The sequence below is a fragment of the Bos javanicus genome, chromosome 16, assembly GCF_032452875.1.
Source record: "Bos javanicus breed banteng chromosome 16, ARS-OSU_banteng_1.0, whole genome shotgun sequence".
Classification (NCBI taxonomy): Eukaryota; Metazoa; Chordata; class Mammalia; order Artiodactyla; family Bovidae; genus Bos; species Bos javanicus.
This window is the reverse complement of record NC_083883.1, coordinates 1132715-1144500: the sequence shown is the minus strand read 5'-3', so window position 1 is coordinate 1144500 and position 11786 is coordinate 1132715. Positions and strand designations below refer to the sequence as shown.

Genomic DNA, 11786 nt, shown 5'->3' with positions numbered 1-11786 from the left:
GTCCTCACTTTACTGTGGTTGCAGAAAAATATTAATAGTTATTCTTCATTGGATCACTCCCAATTACTAATACTAATACTAATTACTAATTACTAATTACTAATACTAATACTAATTACTAATACTAATACTAAAAAGGACATAAGAATAAATAAGATAGTCAACTTTTTTCAGCAAAGAAATAAAACATTGACATTTTGAAGATTAGGAAAAGTTCAGATATTGTAGCCCACAAATGCATAGAGCTCACATTTATATTCACAGATCACATGAAATAATTCACATCCATGAAAACCTGTGTGTTTATTTAAACTAGTTATACACAATTTGCAGCTTGGAACCAAATCATTAGAAAGACATCAAATGTTATTTAGTTAGCCATATTTGAAATTTAAATATTTTTTTATTTGTAGACTTTTTAATCAGTTATTGAAATACTGGGATCCCTGGGGATTTTTTTTAAAATACTACACAGGAAATTTCTTTCTTTCTTTTGATGAAATGAATAAAAGTATGCTTATTTAAGATTATTAACACACAAGCATCATGTTTTTATTATTACCCTTTAAATGGAAAAGTGAATTTTATACTCTATTTTAGCATGTTTTTTCTATACAATTAGCCTAGTGATTTTTAAATTATGATATACAATGTTAGTCATTGTTCAGGGAATTGTTATTTAGGTCTAAACTTTCTGAACTGTGACTGAAGCCTTCTAATACCTATTTGACAAGTGAAATCACTACTTTAATATATTCAAGAAATAAAATTTGTGAATATTAAATTAACACAAGTTCTTATTGCCACATTGCACTATTATTTATGATAGGAGCTTAGAAACAAAATGTCAAAGAGCAGGGTAAAAGTTGAGCTACATGTAGATTATGGGAAACTATACAGCTTTCAGAAGAGCTTTCAATGACCTGAAAAATGACTAAGGAAATGGCAAGTTAAAAATAGAAAGCCAGATCACAAAGATAGATACAATATATCTATACATAAGTCATAGTGCATATTTAATTCTCAAACCATCCAAGAAACATAAATATTTTTATCAATATTTTACTCCAATTGCTTTAAAAGTGCATCCAGAAATTTGTCTACTTTTTTTTTAATAAAGGAGAGATATATTAAAAGCCTTTGATATGTAGAAAATGCCAACAAAGGGTAAGACCATGCTTATTTATTCTCTCTCCTGATCCTAAGTAACAATAAAATGACTTAGTAGCACCTACTGCTTATTCCTGGAGGAAAGGAATCTGGACTAAAAGTCAACACAGCCAGATTTTTCCTTATTCTTCAAATAACTTGAAAGAGGTAAATGATATGTGAATTAAGGAATCCTGGTTGAATACAAATAGTAATTCTGATGACATGCATTGCTTTCTTCAATGGCCAGTAATAAGTGAGTTGTCTTTTCTGATTTTGAAGTAGTAAATAATTTTGAAAACCTTTTCCTGTTTTTTAAGTTCTAAAGATGAAAAGTTGTCTGCTGATTACTTATAGAGCAGGAGTGATGTTGATCCCTGTTGGACATTTGTCAATGTCTGGAGATATAGTGGGCTGTCACAACAGGAAGGGGTGCTCCTGACATCTAGAGGGCAGACTACAGATGCTGCTAAACAGTGCGCAGGCACAGGACGGCATCTCCTTCCCCATTCCCATCCTCCTCACACACCCACAACATAAGCAAAACCCAAAATATAATCTGGCCCCAAATGTTAATAGTATCACATTTGAGAAAACTGTTGTAGAGATACATGGCCTTGGCACAAGGTCAAACTACTAGCTCTCCTGTCTGCTTCAGAGGTGGTTCACATGCCTCTGCTCCTCCGTCTGCAGTCCTGAGGACCCCTCACCACCACTCTCAGCATCAGGGTGACTCTCAGGAGAATTTCCCTGCTCTCTTTTCCAGGTTCTGTGGATGGAGTTAATGTGAGAGAAGAAGAAGAGGGAAGGGGAGAGGAATCAAGCATATTCCCCAATTGGCTCACAATTTTTCCCCTGTTACACTAATAGCCATTACAAGGTATTTGATTCTACAGATCTAATTGCTCCCATTTCCTGTCGAGATCATTTTTTAGTAGGTAAAGGGAAAACACTTTCATAGAGTTCTCCAAACTTGGCATTTGTTAAAACACTCTCCAAATATAGACTTTTAAAAATTATTTCTAATGTCATTTCCCTCTTTTACAATTCCTCCTTCTCTGACATGTGGCTAATAATAAATCACCCTCATTAGAAAACAAAGAAGTTTCCAGACATCAGGAAATATCATTTAATCCATTCCTCCCCAAAATATAGTCCGACCAACCTGTTGATCAGTATTGCTCCCTGTGTTTCTGAGGATGCAATGAGGGAAAATGTCACAGGCTTTATGTTTTCATGTGTGTGTATCCAGGGAGCCCACATCCCTTGAGATGCCAGAACCAACCGTTGGTCTCTGTGGGATCTCAACCAGATATCAAGAAAACAAGGTCGTTTTGGGACTCAAACAATGAATGGCTTTCATAAGATGTAAAAATAGGGGGGAAACTCTCCTGAGTTGGTAAATATTATTGTAAGACAACATGATTCCTTTCAGAGTTTATGATAAATTAGAGTTTTGTATGCTGCATGCAGACATTGCACTATGAACCAGATAATGTTGCCATTATGACATATGTGAATGAGTCTTATAAACTCTGCTGGTCTTATACTCAAAGCTCCTTTCTGGAGGACATAGGGTCTAAAGTCACAACAGCATCCTGCCAAATACCAGAAAGGGGTGGAAACAATGAACCTCCTTTGCTGAGAATGATAGCAACTGCTCACACTTATTCACCACTTTCTATGTGTTAGGTACTGTTCTGAATACAACTATTAACACATTTCATTTTAAGTACAGTTATGCAGCTTTGTTAACATGCGTTGAGGCACAGGCAGTTGTCACTTGCACAAAGTCACAGATGGAATCACTGATAGATTGAGCATATGTGTTGCATTTTGGTTTCTGCACCCATATGGCTCTGTGAGGAAGAGCAGAGCTGATGGACGGTGCTGGATGCAGACCCTACTCACTGCAGAGACTGTTCATGTGTCTGCCTGCAGGGTCTCTCCCAGGTCTGCTGCTTCTCTGCCTGTGTAATCTTTTCCTAAACCGACAGGGTTCGAACGATAAGATGTGGTTTGTGCTCCTGGATATACCAAACATTCACAAACTCCATGACTCTAAGTAGTACCAAGTAAATTGGTTTCCAAATTCTCAACAGCTTTCATGTGTTTCCCTAAGATTGATTTATCTGACAATTTCCCGAGATGGTGGAGTGTTTCTGCCTCTCCATTCCACCCAGTACTTTCACTATTCCTTTTGTTTCATTTTTCAAAAGTAAAGATTCGTTATCCATTCACATATTACTGTGAGAATTACCCAAATTAGAAAAGTAATAGCAAACTTCCAAAATCTAAAACATAAGAACGCTGTGAAATGCTGTGTTCCATGAAGCCTGAAATTTGTTTAAATTAAGAGATTTCAAGCCCATGGTATGACTTCTTGTTTCCCTCTAGATTATATAACTTTCTTTTCTCAGAAAATATGGGCATTGGACATGTATTTTAGCCAAAACAGTGATGTTTTGGTATTATATATAAAACTCATTACTATTATACATAGTAAATTCATGATGATATCTCATTAGCATCATTTTTTTTTTGTCGTTGTTCTTAGTATACTCTGAAAGCATTGCCACAAAATGCACCTCCCTGGAGTGTGTCTCATGGCAGAAAGACTAAAAAGACAGCATTATTTGCAGTGATGTTTATATTATCTACGCAACCCACTCATAGAAAACTGCTTTGCATATCTATCTTAAAAACAAAGCAGAAACTTTTCTTAAAATTGACTTAAATATAAATATTTAACTGAAATTTATTTTATAGGCATTATGCATAATTTTAGTACACAAATACTAAGATCTAAGTTTTTGATAACCTGTATTTATATCATATAAGATCATATTGTTTGAGTGAATCATTTCATCAAAAGATTCAATGACATCAACAATATGTTAAATTTTCTAAACTTTTTAATTGTACATTTTAACTGAGCTGCCTCCAAGCAGAAGGAAAGAAGAAATGCTGAATCCCTATATGATAAGACTTGGTTGGGAAGGTGATTGTGGCAGCATCAGAAATTAAGAAAATCAGTTGTATTTTAAGACAGCACAACAAACTACTCCAAAACATATGAGTTAAAAACAGCTGTTTATTGTATGGATCACAGTTACATAGGTCACTCAGGCAGTTCTGATGATCTGATTCAGAGGTGACTGATCTTTGCTAGTATGTTTGTGAAAGTCTTTCAGTCATGTCCGACTCTGCAATCCCATGGACTTCTCCATGTTTGCGATCTCATGGAATTCTCCAGGCCAGAATACTGGAGAGGGTAGCCTTTCCCTCCTCCAGGGGATCTTCCCAACCCAGGGATTGAACACAGGTCTCCTGCACTGCAGCGATTCTTTACGAGCTTAGCCACAAGGGAAACCCAAGAATACTGAAGTGGGTAGCCTGTCCTTTCTCCAGCGAATCTTCATGACCCAGGAATCAAAGCCAGGTCTCCTGCATTGCAAGAAGATTGTTTACCAACTGAGCTATCAGGGAAGCTGGTATGTTTATGTGTGTTATTAGCTTGTCAGGCTTGGTGATCTAAGAGAGCTCATACTTCAGTCTGGAGGTTGGCTAGATGCTGTTTCATGGGATAGTGTTGTGACCTATATTGCTCATTTACCAATATGCTAATTTGTGCTTGTTCACATGACAGTTATTCTAAGAGTTTGTGCAAATTCCAAGGGATTTTGATATTGCTACAGGGCCTTTCTTGTAACTGACACAATATTTCACTTCAACGACATTATATTAGCCAAAATCACTCACAAAAGTAGCCTAAATTTAAAAAAAAATTGAGGAATTGATTTGACCATTTGATCAGAAGAAAAGAAATATGTGGGCATGCCTAATTAAGTGGAGAATTGGGATCATGCTTGCAATATATCACACAGGGTAAAAAAAAAAAAATCCTTTTGAAAGACAGAATCTCCAAAAATTTAGCCTTAAGCAAACTGGAAGATGATCTAATTTTGTTTAAAGTATTACTTTGAAGAGTTTGATGAAAGATCATTTTAAAAAATTGAATGAAGGATCGGCATGTCAGTACTATTCCAGCAGAATTTCTGACAGAGTTTCTATTCCCATTTACCGTTAATACTCCCAAATATTCTCAGTATTTTCATCTATTAAAAAGTAAGCATTGAGAAATTTGTTTAGACATATTGATTAGAGAAGGAGAAGGGTGTTTAAGTTATTCAAGCAAAAGTGAGCTATTGATGTTAGAGAAATCTGATATTTCTAATTTGCCTTATTAAATAAACCCTAATACCAATGTCCAGGCTTCCCTGGGGGCTCAGCAGTGAAGAATCTGCCTGCCATTGCAGGAGACATGGGTTCAACCCTTGGGTCTGGAAGATCTCCTAGAGAAGGAAATGGCTATCCACTCCAGTATTCTTATCTGGGAGATCCTATGGAGAGAGGAGCATGGTGAGCTACAGTCTGGGGGTGGGGGTGGGGGGTGCAAAAAGTCTGAGATGACTTAGTCAGTAAATCACAACAACCATAACAAAACCGATGGCTATCTGGTTTACATTTTATTTTGAATATGGTTACACAGGTAATTACTTTTCAAATCTCTGGGCAACTGCAAGCACTTTTTTTTTTAAAAAGATGTGAGTTCAGTTGAGAAGGATACAGATGTTATATTTAGGGGGAAAAACATGAAGAATTGATAATATTTTTGATGTCTTCATAGGCAAAATAATAGAAAGTGAAAGTGGCTCCATCGTGTTTGACTCTTTGTGACCTCATTGACTATATAGTCCATGAAATTCTCCAGGCCAGAATGCTGGAGTGGGTAGCCTTTCCCTTCTCCAGGGGATCTTCCCAACCCAAGGATCAAACCTAGGTCTTCTGCATTCCAGGCAGATTTTTTTACCAGCTGAGCCACAAGAGAAGCCCAGGATAACAGAATGAAATGCCAATTGGGTAGTCACTTGTCATGCTTCCCTTTTGCATGTAAGATGTTCTGAGAATGAGTTCTCCATTTTTAAGCCTCTGGTGGAGTTTATCATAGCTGTTCATGCTGCCATATTGGAGTTCTTTGGAAAACATATTCAGAATATAGATAGTGTCTTATCAACTTTCATTCATGCCAAGTAACCTGTATATACAATACAACCCAAATACTCCAACACACAGGCAGATATACACATGAGTTATACAGCATTCACTCAATAAATAAAAATTTTGTTGTGTCATTAGCACATTGTTACATTCTGATCTCCCTGTTTGTCATGATTTAGTCTCCTGGATGAGACTCCTGCATTGAAATATGTCTCCTAAAACCCTGTCTCTTCAGTTATCCAAGAGAAGTCAATACAACACCTGTTTTATGAAGGACTTGAGCTTTTTTTTCCTCTCAAATCCATTGTGATACTATTTATCTAACTTATACAGTTGTCACTTTCTTAAGTACCCTCCTGTCAACACTGGATTTTCATTCCTTAAAGGATGAACACCATGTCTTATTTTAACTGCTATTTGTATTTTTGGAAGACAAATGCGTGTGATAATTGAGAGCTTAGCTTTTCTTGGTATAAAAAAGGAAGATGAAATTAAATTTATTAAGATTACACAAGGTATGCCACATGACACATATATTGTATTTTCATCTATGTAATACAATTATTTTGCCTAAAATTTTAGATGAAAAATTTAAAAATTGAGAGACTATTATTTTTTTCCCAGTAAGAGACAGAGTCAAGTTTAGTGTCTTTGACTCAAAATTCATGTTCTTCAAATTTACAGCATTTAACACTATTTAAAAAACTTTTTATTTTATATTCAGATATAGCCTTTTAACAATGTTGTGATACTTTCAGGTGGAAAGTGAAGGGACTCAGACATATATATACATGTATCCTTTCACCCACAGACCCTCCTCCCATCCAGGCTGCCACATAACAGTGAGAAGAGTTCCATGTGCTATACAGTAAATCCTTGTTGGTTATCCATTTTAAGTATAAGAGTGCTCATATCCATCCCAAACACCCTAACTATCCCTTGTCCCCATCCTTCCCCAAGCCCAGCATTCACAAATTTTACAGCATTCACTCTTCATTAATCTAAATGTATCTTTACAAACCAACCTCTGCAGACACACTATATAACTCTACTATTATACAATGCTCAATAAGAAGCACTTTACAGTTCATGATCTTGGAGACTGTGTCCTTGACATCCTTATTTCTCAGACTGTAGATCAGGGGATTCAACATGGGGATGACCACCGTGTAAACACAGATGCCACTTTGACTGTGTGCCTGGAGGGTGTGGAGTTGGTCACAGAGTACAGGAATAGGATGGTGCCAGGGAAGATGCTGATGGTGGTAAGGTGGGAAGCACAGGTGGAGAAGGCTTTGCAGCGACCACAGGCTGAAGGCATCTTGAGGATGGTGACAACAATAAACACCTAAGACAGGAGAATGATGAAGAGTGTGCTGACCTCATTAAAGGTGGAAAAAACGAAAAGCAGCAACTGGTTGAAATAAGTATCAGAGCAAGAGAGGAAAAGCAGAGAGGAGAACTCACAGAAGAAGTGATGATTGTGTTGAAACCTCAAAATGATAATTTGGTAACAGATCATGTGAATGTCAAGGAGCAAGCTACACCCCAGGCATAAGATCCAACTACTAACATCACACAGAGTCTTGGGGACATGGCCACCATGTAGAGCAGAGGGTTGCAGATGGCCATGAAGCAGTCTTAGGCCATCACAGCTAATAAAAAGGACTCAGTCACCACAATGGTACAAAAGAAAAAGAATTGTATTACACAGCCTACAACTGAAATGGTTCTGTCTTCTACCATGAGGTTCACCATGGTCTTGGGAACAACGATGGAAGAATAACAGAAATCCACAAAGGGGAGGTGGCTGAGGAAAAAGTACATGGGGCTGTGCAGTTTGGGGTTAATTTTGATGGTTAGAATCACCCCAAGATTTCCTGCCACAGTGACACTGTAGATGGTGAAGGATGTCAAGAATAGGGGGACTTGCAACTCTGGGTAATTGGAGAAGCCCAGGAGAGTGAACACGGCCCCACTTTTATTTCTCTCTCTAGAAACATGGCTTCTGTTTGTCAGAATCTGAATCAGTCCTAGAAAGAAAAATATTAAGGGAAATAAGGATGTAAGACACTTGGTTAACTATTCCTTTCCAAAGCTGGAAGAGGAAGCAAAGGGTCTCTTTTAGAACCTCTCTCTGTGTTTCTTTCTTACTCACGATTGCTACATGTCTAAAATTTTTAAAAGATAACCATTTAAACTTTTATTTAAATAGCACAGTAGCATTATTAAACTTTTTAGTTTGAATTATAATTTCAACATTTAGAGATAATATGAAATCAAAAGATTTGGGAGTTATTTTAAGTGAAATCCTTCTATAACACTTTTAGGTCCTCTTGAACATTATAAATTCATAAAAGATTAACCTAGCCTAGTACCATAACTGATTATTTCAGTCCTAAAACTAGCAGCAGAAGTGAGAAAATTTTAAATTACACTTTGCATCACATGTTCACAATGTGACACTAAGAATGACCCCTCTAACAGTTTACATCTGTGCCTTTATTGTTAATTCCACATGATACTTTAATATTTACTTTTGTTTCTGACTCAGTAAATCTATTGTCAAAATAAACCTTAGTTAATTTTTTTCAGATAGTGTTCTTCTCAACCCAGGGAGCCCTAATTATCAATCCCACCTCATTGCTTGTGGAATAATAACACTGAACAAATAATAAGGATAATACAGTCTATGTCTTTATCAAAGACATGCCAAAGCAGAAGACAGAGATCCTTGACTTACATGTCTGTGACTGGAATCTTGATCCAGACTCCCGGAAATTTTCCATTTGTCTAAAAGAGAATCTATGTTCAACGTCTTAGTACTAAGATACTCCATTTATTCATAATCATGTTCCAATTTGTGACAAACTAGTGATCTTAAACCTATGGGAAATTGTCCAATGAAAATGTACATATCAGAGAGCTATACTAGAAGGCAGCAGCAGGTGAGATGAGAAAGGAAGTTGAGAAAAATGTAACTAACACTACTAAAGATTCTAACATAGAAATGTCCATAAATAAAGACATTTATTCTGTCCCTATATTACCTGTAATATAGGTAATATTTAAGGTAGTATTTCAGTGTGATTATATTTCATGAGAAAATGCTAATAGAAAAGAATTGTATTTCTCTAATTGGTGACCAATTACTTCTCAAGGGATAGTGGTAAAGAATCCACCTGCCAATGTAGGAGATGCAAGAGATGCAGGTTCAATCCCTGAATTGGGAAGATCCTCTGGTGGAGGAAATGGCAACCCACTCCAGTATCCTTGAGTGGAAAATTATGTGGACAGAGTCGGGTTGGCTATATAGTCCATGAAGTCACAAAGAATAGGACACAACTGAGCGACTCAACACACATGCATGCACAATTGGTGACCTACACCTCTTAGACCCTACCATACCAGGACTTTTCTCTATCATTTCCGATAAGGTTGTCTCTAGTCCCATAACTCAAGAAATAGATTTTATATGGCTCAGCAGTGATGTCAGATCATAGGCAAAACTGAGACACTCAAGATCCCTATATCTTCCTATACTCATAAATTTGAGTATAAATTTTAAAAAGACAATCTATCACAAAGCTAGACATTCTAAATATAGCTGATTTGTCTAAGCCACTTGAAAATTAATATTAAACTAATGTTTTATTTCATCCAATGGATTTTGTGACCCAAATGTTATTTTTAAATTGCTGGTGAGTTTCATTGGATTTAGGAAATATGACAGCTAATATCTTTCCTATATCTTTCTTCTCTATTTTGTTTAATTTTTGCTCTCAAGGCTGGTTTACATACCTAATTAAAAATAGTGCCTTTTTCTTTTCTTTCACTAGCATTTGTTTAATCTCTGCTTATTTTTTATTAAATATTTGTCTTTATTTCACTTTGACTACTCCTTCAAAAGTTTGTAGAAACCAGATAATGCACCTTCCACAGATTCTCAGAGCTCTTCTAACTCTCCATTCCAGGCACTTGTTTGTGTTCAGTCACTCCATTGCTTCAGACTCTTGTGAACCCATGGACTGCATGTAGCTCGCCAGACTCCTTTGCCTGTGGAATTTTTTCCAGGCAAGAATACTGAAGTGGGTTACCATTTCCTACTCCAGGGATGTTCCTAAGCCAGGGATCAAACCCGAATCTCTTGCATCTCTTGCACTGGCAGCAGATTCTTTACCACTGTTCCACCAGGGAAGCCCTGTTGTTTTAAGGGCTCAGCTGAGCCAGTTCTCACACAAAGCTCTGTAGGCTGAGTCCACTTCCTCTTCCTTTACAGTTCAGATTGGTAACTTTCACAATGACTCAGTATTACTCAAGGACTCTCTATGTCTAAATGGTAAATTTTCCCTCACACTTTTTTTCCAATACCCTTCTTAGAAAATAATATTAATTTTTGTTTAGAATCTTATTTTTGAACTTAATTTTGGTTGGACGGGATACATACAGATATACCCCCTCCCTTCTGAGCCTCCCTCTCCCTCCCATGCCTTCTCCTAGGTCATCACAGAGTGCCAGGCTGAGCTCCTGTGTTTCACAGCAGCTTCCCATGATACCTGCTGATGGGTGAAAGTAGAATCTCTCCTGGTTGGGAGTGATGGATATAGTCTTATATCTAAAGTCACAACCTATGGGGCATAAACTCTAGAGACTGTCTGTTGCCTCATTCTCTTAAAGCCTTGAAATGATTAAAGTTAATCACAATTCTCTGATGTAATTCTTTATTGTGTTCTATAAAACCTGGAGCAGCGTTAGGGGCATTTCACATGAACATTTGTAGGTTAAAAATCACTTCTCTCAGACCCTTCCTCACACTGATACTTTTTTACAATTATAAAAATTATGCAATTATAGATGAAATCATTATTAAATATTAATTTAAGGACTATAACATGCCAGGCATAACCTTGTTCCTCCATTATTTTACTCTAACATATGGAAGAAGTATGAAGGTCCAGCATTTAGATCATCATGATTCATTGAGAGTTAAAGCAGAGATATTTACAAAGTTAAATATTTAGTTTGGACAATGAACTGATCCCTTTAAAATAACTGTTCTGTTCGATTGCACCACCACATCCATTTCATTAATTACTTCTGTTTATTGAATTATTGAAATAACACATATTCATTGTAGAAACCAAGGACTATAGAATTTAAATAAGGAAAATTAACACAGTAGAAATAATTTTTATTAACTCAAGTCCATTTCAAATCTCACAGTCAAGTTTAGTAAATATGACCAACATTACCTGAAGTAAAAGATAAAGGTGAGCATCTCCAGTGGTGCAATGTGGGCATAATTTATCCCCTGAAATGATGTGATGAGAAACTTCACCTCTGTGACATTTTTCCACAGGGTCTATTATCTCATCCTACTATAAGAAAATTATTAGGAAAACCCGTGTCTGCAAGCATTCTACAGGATACCTCATCCATACTCCTTAAAATTATTGAAGCCAAAGGGAAAGAAAAATAAGAAAGAGTCAAAATTTGTCACAGATCAGACATTAGGGAGACATAATGACAGTACAATGTGGTACCTGGATTGGGTCCAAGAAAATAAAGAGGGAATT

The 11786-nt window shown here is 36.5% G+C and overlaps 1 pseudogene; it reads right to left on the bottom strand.

Moving 5' to 3' along the window:
• Positions 1-7223: 7223 nt before the first annotated feature.
• LOC133228262 (olfactory receptor 5D18-like) lies at positions 7224-9637 on the bottom strand (annotated as a pseudogene).
• Positions 9638-11786: the final 2149 nt, after the last annotated feature.